We start from the raw sequence: 18,017 nt of genomic DNA, 5'->3' as shown, positions 1-18,017 counted from the left end.
ATATGGTTTAAGGGATGATATTTTTAATCAAACAATGATCTTTTCTTATTTTTAATGATTTGAAAAAATCATTTGTGAATCTGCTTTTCTTAAGCTAGTATTTCTATAATGGAACATTCAGTGCTAAGACCTGACATGTAGGTTTGAAGTAGGTTTTTAGTTATAATTTAGAAGCCTAGCATGCAAAGAGCTTTACTTTGTCTAAATATCTTTCAAAACAGTGCAATTCCTCAGTCAAATAACACTATTAGAATCTGCCTAAAATCTCTAAGTTCTCTTCACTGCCCGAGGTGCAAAAGTCTTCACATAATCCTGTCTTTTTGTGTTTTTGCCTCACTGATTTTGATTACTTGAGCTCCAGTAGGTATATTCCAAGGCTTAATGTTACTTCCGCCCTTAAGCATGTGGGGCCAGTGTAGTGCTAATTAATATTTTGGAATAAAAGTGCCAAAGAATCTCATGAGCCTTAGATGCTACAGATGGGGGCAAACTGGGTTGGATGGGAGAATTAGCAGTCTCCTCCTCTGGTCCTCTCTGCATTTGATTTCAGCTCTGGGGTACTGGCTGGTCCAATTCAAGTCCTGAAATTGGCCTAACTGATATGGGTCACTCTTTCTCTCTCTCTCTTTCTCACTTCTACTGCCCTTTGACTCATACAGGCCATTCATTTTTAGGGGTTACGTACAGCACTTTTCATTTTCAAATAGGGTCTCTTGTGGCCTTCTGGAAATACTTAGAGGGGCTTTGTTGCTGCTTTTCTCTTATGAAATAAAAGCAAACCTTACATAACACTTACTCTGTGGGCCAGAGTTCTAAGCACTTCACATAGATCAACTGACAACAGCCCAGTGACAAGCTTACTGCTATCAGTCCCATTTTATAGATAAGAAAATTGAGATACCTAGAAGAGATGAACTTGCCCAGAGTCACACAAACAATGAAGGGCAGGGCTGTGATTTCGACCCTGGCCATGTGGTTCCCACTAGTCTCTGAGCCACTCAGTTTGATGCAGAATTAGCTTCTGTGAGCTGGAGCCGTGAGGGGTCCTGGGTCTTTGTCGGAACTGTGGAACTGTGATAATGGTATAAAGCCCTTCTCGGTTACTATAATGGAGTGAATTTCTAAATGAAACAAATCAACACACATGTAGGTCTCTGATAAATAAAATGGATACTTTAGATTGTCCTTGAAGGAAATAAAGTGGAAGATTATATATTACCATTATAGTGACTGTGTTTTACATCCACTGATGTTTCTGGGATACAATTTGAGAGAATACCAAAATAAACATTGAAAGGTACAAACCAAAGGAATGTTACATTAGAAAGTATGGCCTAAGACTCTGGATGAATCACAATGTGTAAAGAAATATTCTCACCCGGAACCAGGAAGCTGAGAGTACCACGACCTACACGGAAAAGCTGATCTATACTCCCCACCAGACCCTGGCTTCTACATGTTATTCTCTACACAACTAGAAGTTACTGAAGTCAAAGCAGAAAGCCTACTGGCCCTGAAGCAGAGTGGAGATGCAGGAAAACGACGCACTTTCCCCCAGTCCTGGGCCTGTGCACCTTGCTGCCGATCGTTCTAGGCATCAGCGTGAAGTCACTCCCACATGCCATTGGGTCCTGTGGCACTGAAATACCTGGTGTTGACGAGGCAGAGGCCACCAGCCTCTAGCAAGGCTTGGGACCCAGGTCTCTGAAGGTGAAAGGTCACAGCCTCACCTCACAACACTGTCTTGGGTCTGTTTCTTATTACCAAATAATTTCCAGAAGGTTTCCCAGGAGCAGCACCGAGGGAAGGAGGCTCCGAGGAGGAGAAGCAGTGGCCTCCGTGCAGCATCTTTTCAGTGACTGAGAGGGAGAAGGGCCTGGGGGTCAGGAGGAAGGAGGCCATCTCCCCCCATCCCAGCCCCGGGATGAGTGTGGCTGTCAGAGTGACGTGGCCACTCCTCAGAGGACACAAGCTTATTGTGAGGAGATAGGAGGAAAAGAAAACTCTGCCGTCAGAAGGGCCACTGCCTCTCAGAAGCTGCTGGCTGGAGCCTTGGGCAGGCCAGTCCCCCAAGAGGAGAGGTGCAAACCACATCCATGGACCCGAGGTGAAGGACCACCATTAAAAATAAATAAGAAACTCCAAATGTGTAAATCCAATAAAAGCCAGACCATATGGCATAAAATGAAAACATTTTCTCCCCATTCTTTTGGTCACATTGTTTCCTAATAGATTTTATCCACAGGAAGGTATTAACACGCCTTGGGTCCTGGAGCTTCTCCCCTGATCCATGACCTTGATAAGACGAGCAGCTCAATGATCCTCCCACTGTTTGTGCAGCTCTGTGTGTGAGAGAATGTTGTGTGTGTAGAAGTGCTAAAATCCTGGGGTAACATCTCATACATTAGCGGGCTTCCCTGCCAAACAAAGTCATTTTTTAGGCAAGTCATAAAGTAGCCTAAAAAACAAGCGTTGCAGTGTTTGCTCCAAATGAGGCAGTGGCCAGGGGACCGCCGGCCCTGACATCATTTCTGACGCAGCCAATGCGGGTTTGCTATCTGATTAGGGCTCCGCCACCGTGGTGCCAGACTCCCTCCTGAAGTGAGGTGGCAGAGGGAAATTACTGTGTCACAGTTACCAGAAGGTGAGAGCGTCTGCTGCAAGTTTCCTTCGGAGAGCTTCAGCTGGAATTGCCTTTGATTCTTTCCAAGAGAATCTTTTGAAGCTGTTTATGGAGTTTGGCAGTAGGTAAAGATGAGCTTCCAACAGGAAGCTCAGCCAGCATCAGAAGTGAAGGTGACCTGGAGGATGCAGACGTTTATGTACAAGTGTGGTCAAATAGCTGACTTGCTGAAAGCATGCTCCGTGGTCTCCTGGGAAACCAAAGCAGCCATATCCCTTTATCTGTAAAGGCTGAATTTTCACTTGGCTGAGCCCTTGACCCAGCACCTGGTACCGGAGAATCATAACCTCTCTCACTGTCAATTTATTTACCTTAAACAATAAGAGAAATGCTATACGCTTCACTGACGCATGGGAAAATGGTATAGAAAAATACCAAAATGTGTTTTGAGATTATTTGATGAAAGGATGATATATATGTGTGTGTGTTATTTCTGTAATGTGTTCTTTTCTCCCCCTCCTCCTGGCCTGTCAGCTGCTACATACATAACACTTATCATAACTCCCAACCTCTTCATTTCCACTTTCCAGGCAAACTTTCGGATGTGTAGATGGAAGATTGTGTGTTGTACCTTTGCTTTATTCAATTGAGGCAATGCACACAAGAGAATTCTGCAGACCTTAAAGTCAGACAGAAATATCCATTACTATTTTCATTTTTTAATTGAGAAAATACTGTATAAGAATGCATCAGACAAATCTGGACTTGAATCCTGGCTTTGCCCCTGACACATATGTATAGCTTATGCATGCACACATGCATTCACACACGCACACACTTGTGAGCAACTAGTCACACATATGTACACGCGAACACAGACGTTCCCACTCATGCATCAATTTGGGGCCAGAAGACTGGGTTTGAGTCCTACCTCCACTGCATAGCAGGTGTGTGACCTTGAATAAGAGACTAAACATCTGTGCCTCTGTCTTCTCATTTGTAAATCAGGAACAATAACAGTACCCATCTCACGCCCTTACAAGGTGGTTGTAAAGATTAAATCAACGAGCTACTCAGAACAGTGCTTGGCACGTAGTAAATGCTACATACTTATTTGCTATTAACATTAAGGGGACAAACTTAGCACAGTTAGAAGAGAGATTTCTTTCCCAATGTGGCTTTTCATGAAATTTTCCACGTGTAAAGGGGAGAAGGAAACGTGAATTAACAAAAATTTTAATGGGTCAGGTCATCTTAATACCGCACACGGAAAGGCTGCATAGTTTTCATAGTGAATGTCGGGCTTTTCTGGTTTGCCCACAGGGAGAGCCAGGCCTGTGCACCAGGGAATTTCAGGAGAAATGTGAGAGCACAGCGGGTAAACACTGTAAGTGCCTCAAGGTTCGTTTCTAGCTGTTCTCCTAAGAGTTTAATGGATGCAATTATCTGCTTTCTCAGAAATCTGGGGGATTGGGTGGGGCCTCTCAATGTGAAAGAAAATAATCTTCACGGTTTAATATCTACTTTCTTGAGTGATGGAATATGCAGGGTCACCGTTCTCATTGCTGCTCTATTTCCTGCATACCAACCCCTTAGTATGGCTGTATCATTTTGTGTTATATTTAGAGTTGCGTTAGGTTCATACAAACTGTTTAAAAATGTTTATTGCTTCTCAGATTTTCTCTCTCTAATTATGATGTGCTTTGGACAGATAAACAGACCTTGATTTGGACTTTGGGCTGAATAATCAGCCATTTGGAGGTGCTAAGAGAAGAATGAGGAATATGTACTAAGTGGTGGAACTAGTGGGATTTAAAGAAACACTAAGTCCCAAAGTAACAACCTTGGTTATTAATTCTGATTTGTTCTTCATCACAGCCCATCCTAACCTTAATTTCCAGCAGGCTTAAAGAGAGATGTTCCATCAGCTTGTAGTGAAACTTCCTATTTGTAAAAAAAAAAAAAATTCTCCTTTGACATACAGTAGGTAACACTGGCTCTACATGATATTTTAATATGTAAATCTTTGCACCTTTGATTTCTAAATATAAATTTATTTATGCATCTTCTCTCTTCTACAACCTACTGCCAGAGGCCTTCCTTAAGGGTTCACATCCCTTTACTTTGACTCATGGAGATATGGTGTGCCTGCCTTCCCTCAGTTGTAAATTTTTAGTTACATACATTATCAACTCATCAACTGCTTCTCATTTTTATCAAGGAGTATGAGCTGCTCAAAGTTTTTAGATAAATACAATAAATACTTACATTTACCCAATTAACCATTTCTTTTTTTGAGATACCTCCACCGAAATAGTGTGATATAAATTGCTTCCTGAAAAACTTTGGAGTTACACTAGATTATAGCTTAAACATTTACATGCAAACAAAACTTTAAAAGGGTTTAAATGGGAATAAATGATGGACAGGTAATCCATTTTTTGATGACCTATGATGTCTCAGGCACTACTCTTTATTTAAATTATTTTACTTAATCCCCACAACAAGCATGTGAGAAATTCAGTTATAGGGGCAGGGAGTTCTTGAAACTCAGTAAATTGCACTCATTGTAAGGGATACAGATGAGATTTTATGCTAGATATAAATAACTAAATATTCTGTTTTTCTAATATAGAAGTCTTTATGAATATTTCAAGCATACTATTTATTTTTAGTACTATTTTTTCAATCAACAGAATTTATTAAGGACTGAGTGTACACAGTGAATGCATTATGATGGCACTGGAAAAATGAAAAATCTGATTCCTATCTTCAAAGATGGGAATTTGGAGAAAACATACAATCCACGCCTTCGATGACCACACCACTCTATAAAACATGGGAGAGACAAATAGGGGTAAAGACAACTGGGTTAGTTCTTATCTATGGAAGAGGGGTGAATTACACGAGGCCCTCAAGGATGGGCAGGAATATATTGGCAGGAGGATCTATCACCAACTTGGGGTTGGCGCTCAGCATACTGCATTCAGTGGACAGTAGGAAGGTCCCCCCACTAGGGATGTACTCAAATCAAAGAGCTGTGAGAGGGTGGAGGGTATATGACCAATTTGACCAGGACTGGAACGATCGGTAGGAAGTCTGGACTTAAGGATATAAACACAGAAGGTAATATTAGAGTTTTATGAGCACCAACGTACCTTAATGATGGAAGTATTTTAAAATATTATAGGTCCAAAAGGGACTAAAATGATGATGCAGTTAGGAAGATAATTGGGGCAATTTAGCCCCGAGGTGATAAAATCTGGTTCAAGATGATAGTGACATATAAAGGAGGAAAATAGAATCCAGTGATTCATTAAAACTATGAGATCCTAGTGGAAAATCCCAGTGGTAATTGTTTGATTTGGAAAAATGTTTTTGCAATTTATTTGATTTTACAGGAGAACCATGTTATCTAATCCAATTGGTACTGGTGTTTGGTTGCACAACCACAGAGTTAAACAAAAGAATCATTAGGAAATGATATAAACATGTGGTTTGAACATTTAGTTATCTTGAAAACATTTATTGCATAGATGTTCATGCATTTACCAACATTTGGTGCAATTCCAAGCCTTTTCTTTGATGAATATGTCCTTTGGAGTTCTAAATCATCCTTCTTGTATAAATCATACCCTTAGGGCATTACTTACAACTTCAGGTTGTTTTTCTTCGAATGAATTAAAGACTGTTACAAACCAATATGATCAAAAAATTCACCTACATTTTGATTTCCCTCCCAATCTCTCAAAGTTATCTCACCTACACCACCCTTCAACAGCAATCATTTCAGTGACAGTTTTATTAAATCTTTCAAAACGATTCCCTTTAGTTTTCAAAGAAAGATATCTTTCTTTTTGCTCTAATGTTTCATTGATTTATTTGATATCTAACTACATTACACACATATAATAACAAGTACAACTGCCATAAATAGGTTTAGAAAAAACACAGCTGACTTTTGGTTTAAATATGACTCAACTAGAATCCACAAGAGTGCAAACAAAAGCTCCCAGGTGGGATGGGAGCTTTCAGGGGGCTCCCAGCAGCAGTCACTGTGTTGTTTTGGTAGCATGAGTCACTAGTTAATCCAGCAAGTTAGAAAAGAGAGACTGGCGAAGAGCTTGTATTGTTCTATAGGGAACACAATCCTCTAAAAGCTAAATGATAACATTTATCATAGTTACCATGTGCATTAAAATGGAGCCTGGCGTGAAGGGTTTCTCATTTTATAATGAGTATAGCTTGACTTTAAACATATAGACCTTTCACATTTTCTTTTGGGGAACTTCCAGTTCAACAGAGAGTAAATGCCAACTCTAACAATTTTTAAATTTGTAGCAAAATCAAGGCAGCAAGCAGATAAGAAATGAGATAGAACTTGACATTGTAAGGTAAAAGTTTAAAAAATGTTGGCGCTTCCCTGGTGGCGCAGTGGTTGAGAGTCCGCCTGCCGATGCAGGGGATGCGGGTTCGTGCCTCGGTCCGAGAGGATCCCACGTGCCGCGGAGCGGCTGGGTGCGCGTCCGGAGTCTGTGCTCCGCAACAGGAGAGGCCACAACAGTGAGAGGCCCGCGTACCGCAAAAAAAAAAACAAAAAAATGTGTTTAAGCCACAATTTTATTCATTTCCCACATTCTTTAGAGGTTAATCCACATGAACACCTATTGACTTTTTTAAACTATATCTTTTCCAACATTTAGAAAATTATGAAATATTTATTTGCAAGAACCACTTTAGGAAATTTTTTTAGAGCTTTCAGAAACATGAAATAAATCTATCATTCTGATTTCCCAAATAAGTGAAGTTAAGCTGAAAAGTTATCACTAATTTCCTTGAAGTCATCCATCAGGTTGACAAAAGCAAAGATTATAATGAAGCATAAGATACTTAATCCAAGTATACTACTTGCATTAAGTATCTTATGCCTCATTATATCCATCTTATCCTTTGACATGATACCCCTCTATCTGTTCTCCCATCTCACTCTCTTTTAAATCTAAGACTTTCAGTGATAGATCTGAATGGCAGAGCCTCGGTCACATGCCAGCTCCTACTACATGGCACGCTGGTTAAGTCCATTCCTGACTTCCACTTTGGCATTCCATGTCCATAAATTAGAAAGCACCCAAACACAGGGAGTTAAAATTACAGATTGCGACAATTGAACACTATAGCTGATTTCAAATCATGCCATCTCATGCCAAAATGAATCTTTTTCAAGGGTAAAGGATAAAAATGTGAATATCTCAACTCTCTATTTTAAAATATAATCCAATTCAACAGACTGAAATATCTTAAAAAAAAATCAGTAGAAGGAACGTTGAGTGTATTCATCATGGAAGTGTATCTCCACCATAGTTCATCTTTCAAACCCCTCTATGTGATAACCATGTCACATCTAGTGTTTTATAAATTGGGTGATTCTCATAAATCCATTTTAGTGGATATATGTCATTTAGTGAGCATAAGGACGGCCATTTATAGCTTTTAGGTCTCTCGGAGATTTTTAATTATGACAGGATGGGTAGGCATGCAGTGCAATGCCAAAACCCAGCCATACATTACTTGTACTTAAGAAGCAGGGGAGTTTGGAGCTGAGTACTTTAGCTGATAAAACACACATTTTTCACCTACCAGACCTCAGCTCCACTTGGCTCTGACTTCCTAAGTGAATTAATTTTGTTCTATCAATGATGCTACCATTAGCTGATAATCCAAGAGGCATGCCATGCATATTTCACCCTTCGCTGGCTTCTTACTGTTTCTGAACATCGGCTGAGTATAAAAAGGAGAAATGTTGGATGTGCTTGGAGACCCACTACCTTTAGCTTTAGCTCAGAAATCGTACAAGTTTGGTGAATGTGCCAGCAGTTTTGAGCAGGACCTGGGAGGTAGTTGGAGTGATTATTCTAATTTGTGTAAGGGGAAAAAGATATTAGCAGATTTAACTGAAGTGTCCCATGTTCACTGAATTGAGAATGAATTTGTGTTTCTAATATTAACGTTGTGAGGATACCAATTACTTGTGGAGTTCTAGTGTTCTGTGTTTGTCTCCCACTCGGGCCTGGAAAGCCCCTCAGGTTAGGATGAAAGCCTAACACCTAGTGCAGTGTTTAGCATGTAGTTTCTGCTTAAAAGGGGCGGGGCGGGGTGGGCAGGGGGCGGGGCTTGAGGTGGGAACAGAAGTCTCATGTTTATGAGGACCAGATGAACCCACTAAGAACATTATCAAAGAGGATTTGGGAGTTAATGATCAAACAACAGAATACAAGAATTGAGACTCTGAAAAGATAATACAAGAAGCTTTCCAGGAGTACCTCAGATAGACAAGAAGCTCATGCAGAAAGAAGAAATAGTCAGATGTCTGTGCTTTTTTCCTGGGCTGCTGACTGAGTGGGAGGCCGAGAGTGCAGGGCACATTCAGGTGGGTGCTTTTAGGGTCTACTCAAATACCCCACAACTCAGCCTGGGGAAAACTTATAACAAGTTCTTTGAATGTGGGAAATTAGGAAACTAAAAGAATAAGATCACCCTTCCAGGCATCATCATCAGGGAGGGAGAACCCAGCTGTGAAGGCTTTGGGACCTTTAATAACAGGTTGTAAGGACAGAGAAAGCCCCGTGGTCTACCCCAGTGACACACCCTCGCTACAGGGCTGGCCTTGCAAGGCCAGCAAGGCATTCCCAATCACAGGCTGCACTTGGGCTTGATCAGGAAACAGTGTGACTCACCAGGAGGGGCTATACTGGCTGAATGTGACATTAACCACCCATCATGGCCAACAGTGGTTGAGTGAAGAGAAGTTCCATGGGCAGCAGCAGGGAGAACGCGTGAGCCACTTGGATTCTATCTAGGAATAGGGATGGCCTTTCAGGGGAAAGTCCAGTGATGCTTCTGGCCTCCAACCTGTTCAGGGCCACTTTTTTCATCTTAAATGATTGAAAGTCAGGAGGCATCTTTAGGAGCAACATAATGATACAATCATGTTTTAGAAGTTTTAAATAGTATTAGTAATTCTAATCACTTTATGTCAAAATATGTACAGCTTTGGGCTTCCCTGGTGGCGCAGTGGTTGAGAGTCCGCCTGCCGATGCAGGGGATGCGGGTTCGTGCCCTGGTCTGGGAAGATCCCACATGCCGCGGAGCGGCTGGGCCCGTGAGCCATGGCCGCTGAGCCTGCGTGTCCAGAGCCTGTGCTCCGCAACGGAGAGGCCACAACAGTGAGAGGCCCGTGTACCGCAAAATAAAAAAAAAATTTTAAAAAAAGTACAGCTTTACCGAGTAGAGATATATAACTAGTCATAATTCGCATCTGGTCAGACATAGGTTTTAGAGAGAAGAGTGGTGTGACCGTAATAGAAAGCATTCTGTTTTGACTTGATTGTAAGAGACAACTTATAGGAGGTCAGAGAGAAGAGATGGAAAAGGGATGTTTAATTCCTGAAAACTTTTCTGTCCTATTTGAGACCGTGAATACTAGCAAAAGGGGAAAAAAAAAAAGCTAGTAAAAGGCATGCTCACTTCGGCAGCACATATGCTAAAATTGGAATGATACACAGAAGATTAGTATGGCCCCTGTGCGACACACAAATTCGTAAAGGGTTCCATGTGTTTTTGGATTGGGAGTTTGGGGTTCGTAGATGCCAACTGTCACATATAGAGTGGATGGACAACAAGGTCCTACTGTATAGCACAGGGAACTATATTCAATATCCTGGGAAAAACCATAATGGAAAAGAATATAAAAAAGAATGTATGTATACGTATAACTGAGTCACTTCGCTGTACAGCAGAAATTAACACAATATTGTAAATCAATTATACTTCAATTAAAATAAATAATAATAATAAATAAAAGAAAGAAAATAAATAAAAAGAAAAAAGTTGATATTGATTACATAGTGAAATGAAAATGCTTGGGATATATTGGGCTAAATAAAATATATTAATAAAGTAAAAAAAAACTAGTAAAAGTCACTCTGCTAAAGAATGTAATTCACCTAAATCACAGCATTCCATATTCTGAACCCTTTTTAAACACACGGTTTGCAAATAATTAATAACATGGAAACTGTGACAGATTGTGGATTTTGAAAACAGAAAAACCCTTTTTAAACAAAAAAAATTCTTGAGTATTTCTCTATGTACTGTTCATATTATGTTTTCCTATCTATCCTGTCCCTGGTTGACTTGAATTGGGTGGCAAAAGGATATTTGATTATGTTAGATTTCTGCCCTAAGGTTAATGAGTAATGTTTGTGATCTGAAACAGGTATATCACATTGATAGTGTCAGGAATGCCCCCCGCTGTGCAAAGAAGGTGTCAAAATGCCAATAACCAAGTGTGTGGGGAAGGTGATAGGGACTATATCTGGCTACTTGGTGGGCAGATCATAAACTCTTAATTAAGTGGCACTTGGGCTCAGACAGCATCATAATTCGTCCACATGTCCACCAAACCCCATCAACTCACAGCCTGCGGCTTTAAACGTTTCCCTGAGCAAATCTCAAGGTATTTCTTTCTGACTCCCCTGTAAATAGGTGGTGAAGAGAGAAGTCTCCTTTGCTTTCAAAAGTCTATATTAAAACTCCAATACAGCTCCTCCATTTTCATCTTCTTAAAAATAAATTACACCTATGAATTGAATATCTTTAAAAATGACATGCCCTTTAGATGCACTGAATCACGAGCTTGCATTTAAACCTCCGGAAGAAGCTCTGAATCACGATGGCCTTCAGAAGGAGCTCATAGAATTTCTAATCCAGTTACCTTCTTGGCAGCTGCAAAGACTGCCCTGCTTGTCTGGTTTTAAAGTGGATTTAAATATTCTATGTGGCTTTTTTTTTTTTTCCAAATTAACTTTCATGATATTTTACAAAAATATTTCCTTCTTTCTCTCGTTCAATATTTATTTAGTGCTTACTACGTGTCAGGCAGAATTTTAGGGTTTGAGTTACTATAGTGAAAAGAACAGATGTGTTTGAAGTCTGTTTTTGCAGAATGCACTAATGGATTTTCGCTAGTTTTATGCACGGACTATTTCCGTACCACTGGGATTCAGTGCGATCAGGAGATCACTGTGATCTTTTGTGAGAGGACAGCCATGACAATGAATCGCATTATTCTTGTCCAGCCACTGGGCATAGTGCTTCTTTTTTTGTGTTTTTGTTTTTGCTTTTTGCGGTACGCGGTCTTCTCACTGTTGTGGCCTCTCCCGTTGCGGAGCACAGGCTCAGCGGCCATGGCTCACGGGCCCATCCGCTCCGCAGCATGTGGGATCTTCCCGGACCGGGGCACGAACCCGTGTCCCCTACATCGGCAGGCGGACTCTCAACCACTGCGCCACCAGGGAAGCCCTGGATGAATGATTTTTGACAGCAGTACCATCTCTTTGAATAGTCTGGTAAAACATACTAGAAATAAATTCAAGCAAGTTCATAAAATTGCCTTAAGAGCTAGAAGAGAGTATAAAGTATAATGCTTTTATTACTGTGTGTGTGAGTTAGAATCCAATAACATTAGTGACTGAAACCACGTAATCAGACAGGTGTATTTGATGAGTGAGTATTTTATTGGGGGGTTTCTGGAGCTTATCAAATAGATTTAGAACCTTTAATAACTTTTTCCACATACATATAATCTGGTATAAAACATGTACAAAATATTCTCTCAGAAAAGTAACTGCCAGTTTGTCTTGTTTCCTATTCTGGATTTTCAGTTTTCACCTGGACTACAATTTCAGAATAGCTATCTTACTGAAAATAAAATTCTGTATCAGTTGAAATCCGTGTATTCACAATATAGAAAGCTGAGATACTGATGCAGTAAAAATGGTGACGTCGTTTTTAAAAACATTGTGGCACATCATTTATTTCCCTATTACAGTTTCTGTCTCTCAGGGGAATGAATCAAAGTTGTGACTTAGTTAACTAAAACAGATTATTAAGTTAGCATAAACTCAATCGGTGGGAAACCTGGCAGCTGGCACACTTATTTATGATGTGTCAAATGTAAAATCATGTTCCTACTTTGAAGTTTTGCTAACAAGTCACATTGCTAATACCAGGAAGGAAAAAAAAAAGTCTCTTCTAAAATATTTGGATGTGAAAATAACTTTATAGTTGTATTTATGAAAAGGTTTCAAGGCTTGTTGTATAAGATATGTTGGTACAGAATTATTTGGCAACCAATTTATAAAATTAAATAATTATACATTGTAACTAAAAAACAAAGCAACTGAGAAAGGGCCATCATTGAATTGTAAGAAACAGATTTTTAGATATTATTTATGAGGCATTTCAAAATGAACAGATTCTTACCCAACTTATTTTACTTATCTATAGTTATTTTTAAATTGTCTCCCTTTTCTTTTTTGCACTTTGTACTTATTCTATTTTTTCATCACTGAATTATGGAAATATTTCTAAACATTACCAGATTAATGAAGCCACCAGGCTTCTTTGTAAAGGTAGATTGTGAAAGTCAATTTTTCTGGTTTAATAACAAAGGAATAATAGAAAATATGAATTCGTGTTGTCTTTGGGTTCATTTAAAGTAGGAGATAAATTTTGTAAAAATGTCTGTGTAGTCATAAAAATATTTTATTATACTGTATTATTCTGTTAGATGATATAGATGATATCTATGCCTCAGTTTCATTATAGGGTAACATTTAATTTCAATAAAAACATGGACTGATTTTAACTGTTATAACTGGGAATTTAAATTTATAACTTAAAAACACTATAAAATATTTCTATGAATATCATTCCTACACTAAAATATGTATAGGTACTGCAGCTGGGTATAAAAGAAGTAGCAAAGAAAAAGTACACATTCAATGTAATTCAATGAGTACTCAGTAAGTCTCTACCATGCACCAAGAACTCATAAGAAAGCACAACATGTGGCACCTGTTATCAAGGAACTTATAATTTGTTAAAAATATAACTTATGCTTCTGTGAATAACATTTATTTATGACAGTACAATGTTTAATGCCATTGAGAGGATGGTGTATTGAAACTTTAGAAAAGAGAACTATAAAGTAAGCTTCAGTGTTTAGGAAAGTCTTCATGGACAAGGAAGGATTCAACCAGAAGGAGTAAGGACATTTTAGGTAGTACAATGAGCCAAGATGCCAAGACCAGATGAAGAAGAACTTGTTTAGGGAGTTGGTGTGAAGAGCTTTTTGCTTAAATAAGGAAAAGTCTAGGGAAGTAACGGACACTAAGCAGAGGAAGGAAATCAGGTTTTGATGCGATCTGGAGGATTTTAAATACTTTCATAACATGATAATTTCTATAATCTAGACCTAACTAGTTGGTTTCTGTCCCATAAGCCTTGGGAGACACGAAAGGACCTGAGGAATGTAGTGTTTTGGAAAGATTGATCCAACAGTAATATTTGGGATGTTTTAGTGGGAAAGATAACAGAGGCAAGAAGGCTAAAATAATGGAAACAAGTAGTTACTACCAGGACAAAGGTGGAAAGCAGAAGTGGTGAAAAAGAAATGGTTTTTAGAGAGGTGTTTAAGAATATTTACCCTCCAATTCAAAAGATGATTGTTTTTCTAGTCCTCTTATAAAACGTTTCTTTTACTTTCTGCAGCTCTGGTAGACTCCAGATGGCTGAAGATCCTTTGCCACACCTCTCACTAAGAAGAGGTGTTTAATTCTCCACCTCTTGAATTCAGGCTGGTTGTGGTGAGACTTGCTTGAACAATAGAATATCACAAGTAGTATTCAGAGACTTTGAGACTATAGGTCATAAAGGACTTAAGACTTCTGCCCAGGCAGAACCTGGCTGCCGGAGGGGTGGCCGACGTGGAGGGAACCAAGGCCTCAAATCAGAGCCCCCGCTGAGCTTTCAGCCATCAGCAGCGCCAGTTTCAGTAGCTGCTTTTTCATAGTCAGGGAAAGAATGTGGGAGAGGTAAGGTGGGCAGTTTAGGAGCTTCGCTTCACAGGCTGACTCTACTTTTGATGGAGGGCGATTACTTCTGCTTGTATATTTGGTTATTAGTATTTCATATTTCTACCCATCGTATCTGCTACAGACATATTACTTTCATTAACTCATTCAAAACATTTCAGTTTAGTCTTAGAAATTCTTGAGACACATGGCCACAATTTCACTTCCTCTTTCCATAACAGATATTCTAATTATTTCTTACTTTGATTACATAAATTCAATGCCAAAAGCAGATTAGAAGTTGATACAGGTCATCAGAATAGAATATAAGTAATAAAAAATTCACGTCATAAGAATTTCATGTGAAGTATTGTAAACCAAAGACTTTTAATGGCCACCATTCATTGAGCCCCTGTGTTAGACTTTCTCCCTTCAAACTAGCATCACTGAATTCTCTGAAAAATAATTTAAATTGTGATTCTGTTACAATGACAATCTAAAAAAATAGCATGTGCATACACTGGGTCATGTAGTTGACTACGCCATGTCTGAGTTTTCTCATTTGGGGATGCACTTACAATCCCATTTGCACTCAGGGAAGGCCAGATAATGTCACAAAGTGCTGTAGGAATAAAAATTAACAGTATTCTGAATATAGCAAAATGGAGTGAGGATCAAATAATTATAGGATAATTGTTAATTATTTAATAATTATAATTATAGAGTAGACAGCCAAATGGAAAAGTCAACCCCTAACAATTATCAAGCAAAAACCTTATTTTGTGGCTTTAGGTACCGTACTTGAGCTATAAATGGACAGATTGGGCAATTCCTGTTTGCCCAATTTGCAACAATTCATTAGCAGTAAGTATAATGATAAATGAAGAGTAAAAATATTTCTGTCTAGGATCCGGAAATAATTGATTTCCATATCCTTTCCATGTTGATTTCAATTACACTCAATTTCATCCTCACTTCAAGTAAACAATATAATTTTACAGAATTATCAAGAACTACCTTGTTAAAATGGAGAATGATTCTGGGTCGCTACCTTTCATTTTATGATTGTTTTTGTAAGTGACAAATAGAATAGCTATCACTTTATACATTAAATAATGCATCCAGCAAACTGGCTTTTTTAAAGAACTGAGTAACTCCTACATGCTCAAAACAGTAGGAAAAGTTAAGAAAACACATTTTGTTTATTTGTTAAATTGTATGTTGTATAAGTTATTTGTCATATGTAAGTAAAAAATTAGTAATTTTTAAAATTTAGTAACTTTTTTTCCTTATATATTAAGGCTTAGAATTTTTTCTTTTTTTCCTTTTAAAACTCCCATCCTAATGGGGTCAATTCCCTAAACACAGGTTTTATAACCATGGGAAAGTTGCATACTTCATGTAATATGTTTGTTTATGGCTCAATATGTCATTTCAGTTTTTTGTGTCTCTCCTCACACTTATAAAGGTACTAAAAGATACCTCAGAGTAATCAGCAAATATACGACTTCATATCAACTAAAAGCACTTTACAGAAGAGGAGAGACTGCAAGGCAACAGATTTCCTATAGCAGTACTTTCCTAAGTGTGCTAAGGTAATTAGCCTCAATAGGAGATAATTTTGGTTCACAGGGGTTGCTGTTGCTTTAATCCTTTCTGGGAAATTTGGATTTTCCATTGATAGCAGTTTTAACAGGTCACGCTGGAGCCAGAGTGAATTAAAGTGAAGAGCTACACAGTCTAAACAAACATTCCTCCCCATTATCAGAAGCCTGACAACATAATAGCATAAACTATAGTCATGTGGCCACATTGACAAGTAATGCAGGAACAATTAAAAATCAAAGAAATGCTACATTTCTTAAATCAGACTTGAGTTGGGGTAAGCATGTTTAAAATGACCACTTTCCTCCCCTCCCCCAGAAATTTTATCTTCTGTTTTAAATTGAAAAAATTATAACACTGTTTATTTGAATCATTCTTGTGATTAGTCTACCTCTCTGTTTTGTAAAATTAAGGCAGACTGTGGTAATATTGCTATACAATTTCAGGTATTTAAACCTTGAAAATACTACGTGATTTGGCATGCTTATTTTTTAAAAATTTTCTATTTTACCAAAATTGCACAATTAAACAAATTTAGAGCTGTAGTTCCACTACATTTTACATTTTCCCCAACGATGTTGATAGAACATGGTTTGTTTATATTTACTGTGAAACCTTTTAAAATATGTGATGGGTAATGTAGTTTACATGTTAAAAGTGAAATATTTTTCTAAGTATTTCTTTTTTGTTTTTGTAACTAGGAGATTTAAAAATAACTCATAAAATGGATAGACTTATACTTCAGTGGGCTCTAAGTGACAATATTTTGTCAATACTTTTGGTGTTCTAATATTACTTTATTACTTTTAGATGAGAGTTTTAGAGACACTAAAAATTTATCGAAATGCTTTTGCCTACAGAATGTTTGTGTTATAAAACAGCAACAGATTTTTTTGTTGTTAAGGGAGATTGTATTAACTGTATTTCAAAAATCTTTTACTAGACTTTCTCTGTGTGTGTGTGCGTGTGTGTGTGTGTGAGATATTCATCCGCACAGGAGGAACTTACCTGCACGTGCTTTGAGCTTCATGACCACACAGCCTTCCCTTTCTAAGACCCTCGGTTTCAAATATTCTGTTTCCGTCAGTATATTCAGATTTGCCCAAACTCATTATTTTTGCTCAGAAAAGGAAATAAATCAATTACCACAATATTAAAACATCCTCAAGTGAGGCTTTTTGTTTCTTCTGCAGAAAATTCTTCAAGCAGTGGTCTGGCAAACAACTCACTTTACCCTTGATTTTATCCTGGTTTGGTGTCTCTGAAGAACAACTGACTATTGTTCTGAATTCAGGGTTTGGGGTCAAGTGAGTGAGCAGGAAATACCAAGGTGCACCAAAATGAATGACAGAAGGAATTCAAGTCATCTTATTTTTTAAATACCTACTGTATGCTTAAAACTGTGCAAGGTACTGTATGGGATAAAGAGAAATATCCAGCTCTGTCTTCAGAGAACAGACAAGTAGTGGGGAGACAAGCCACAGGAAAGTAATTACTATAGGAAAGCTATAGGCACAGTGTGAAAATGTTAGAAGAAAAAGTGCTAAGAAAACAACAAAGGAGATACAAGGGCTTGAAAATATCCCCAGTTCCGTGATTCCCAAGCCAGGCCACATGTGAGAAACACCAAGGAAGATCTTGATCAAAAATCAAGTACATTAGTACTTTCCTGGATCCACTAAATGAGAATTTCAGAGGTGAGGGGAAGGTGTAGAAACTAGTAATGCATATTTTAAAAAAATCTCTCCTGATAATTTCGAAGCACAGTTAGATTTGCAAACACTGTCCTGGTGTAGGAGATGACGAAATTTTGTGTAACTGTATGTTTAGCCCTCCTAACTGTTTTCTATTTGAGGCTCATTCACATGGAATGG

General features: G+C 38.4%; 1 pseudogene; it reads left to right on the top strand.

The window, feature by feature from the left end:
- Nucleotides 1–10,139: 10,139 nt before the first annotated feature.
- Nucleotides 10,140–10,240, top strand: LOC115865016 (U6 spliceosomal RNA; annotated as a pseudogene).
- Nucleotides 10,241–18,017: the final 7,777 nt, after the last annotated feature.

The sequence above is a fragment of the Globicephala melas genome, chromosome 6, assembly GCF_963455315.2.
Source record: "Globicephala melas chromosome 6, mGloMel1.2, whole genome shotgun sequence".
NCBI classification, from domain to species: Eukaryota; Metazoa; Chordata; class Mammalia; order Artiodactyla; family Delphinidae; genus Globicephala; species Globicephala melas.
Note: the sequence above shows the minus strand (reverse complement) of the source record. Positions and strands in the feature narration are given on the sequence as shown.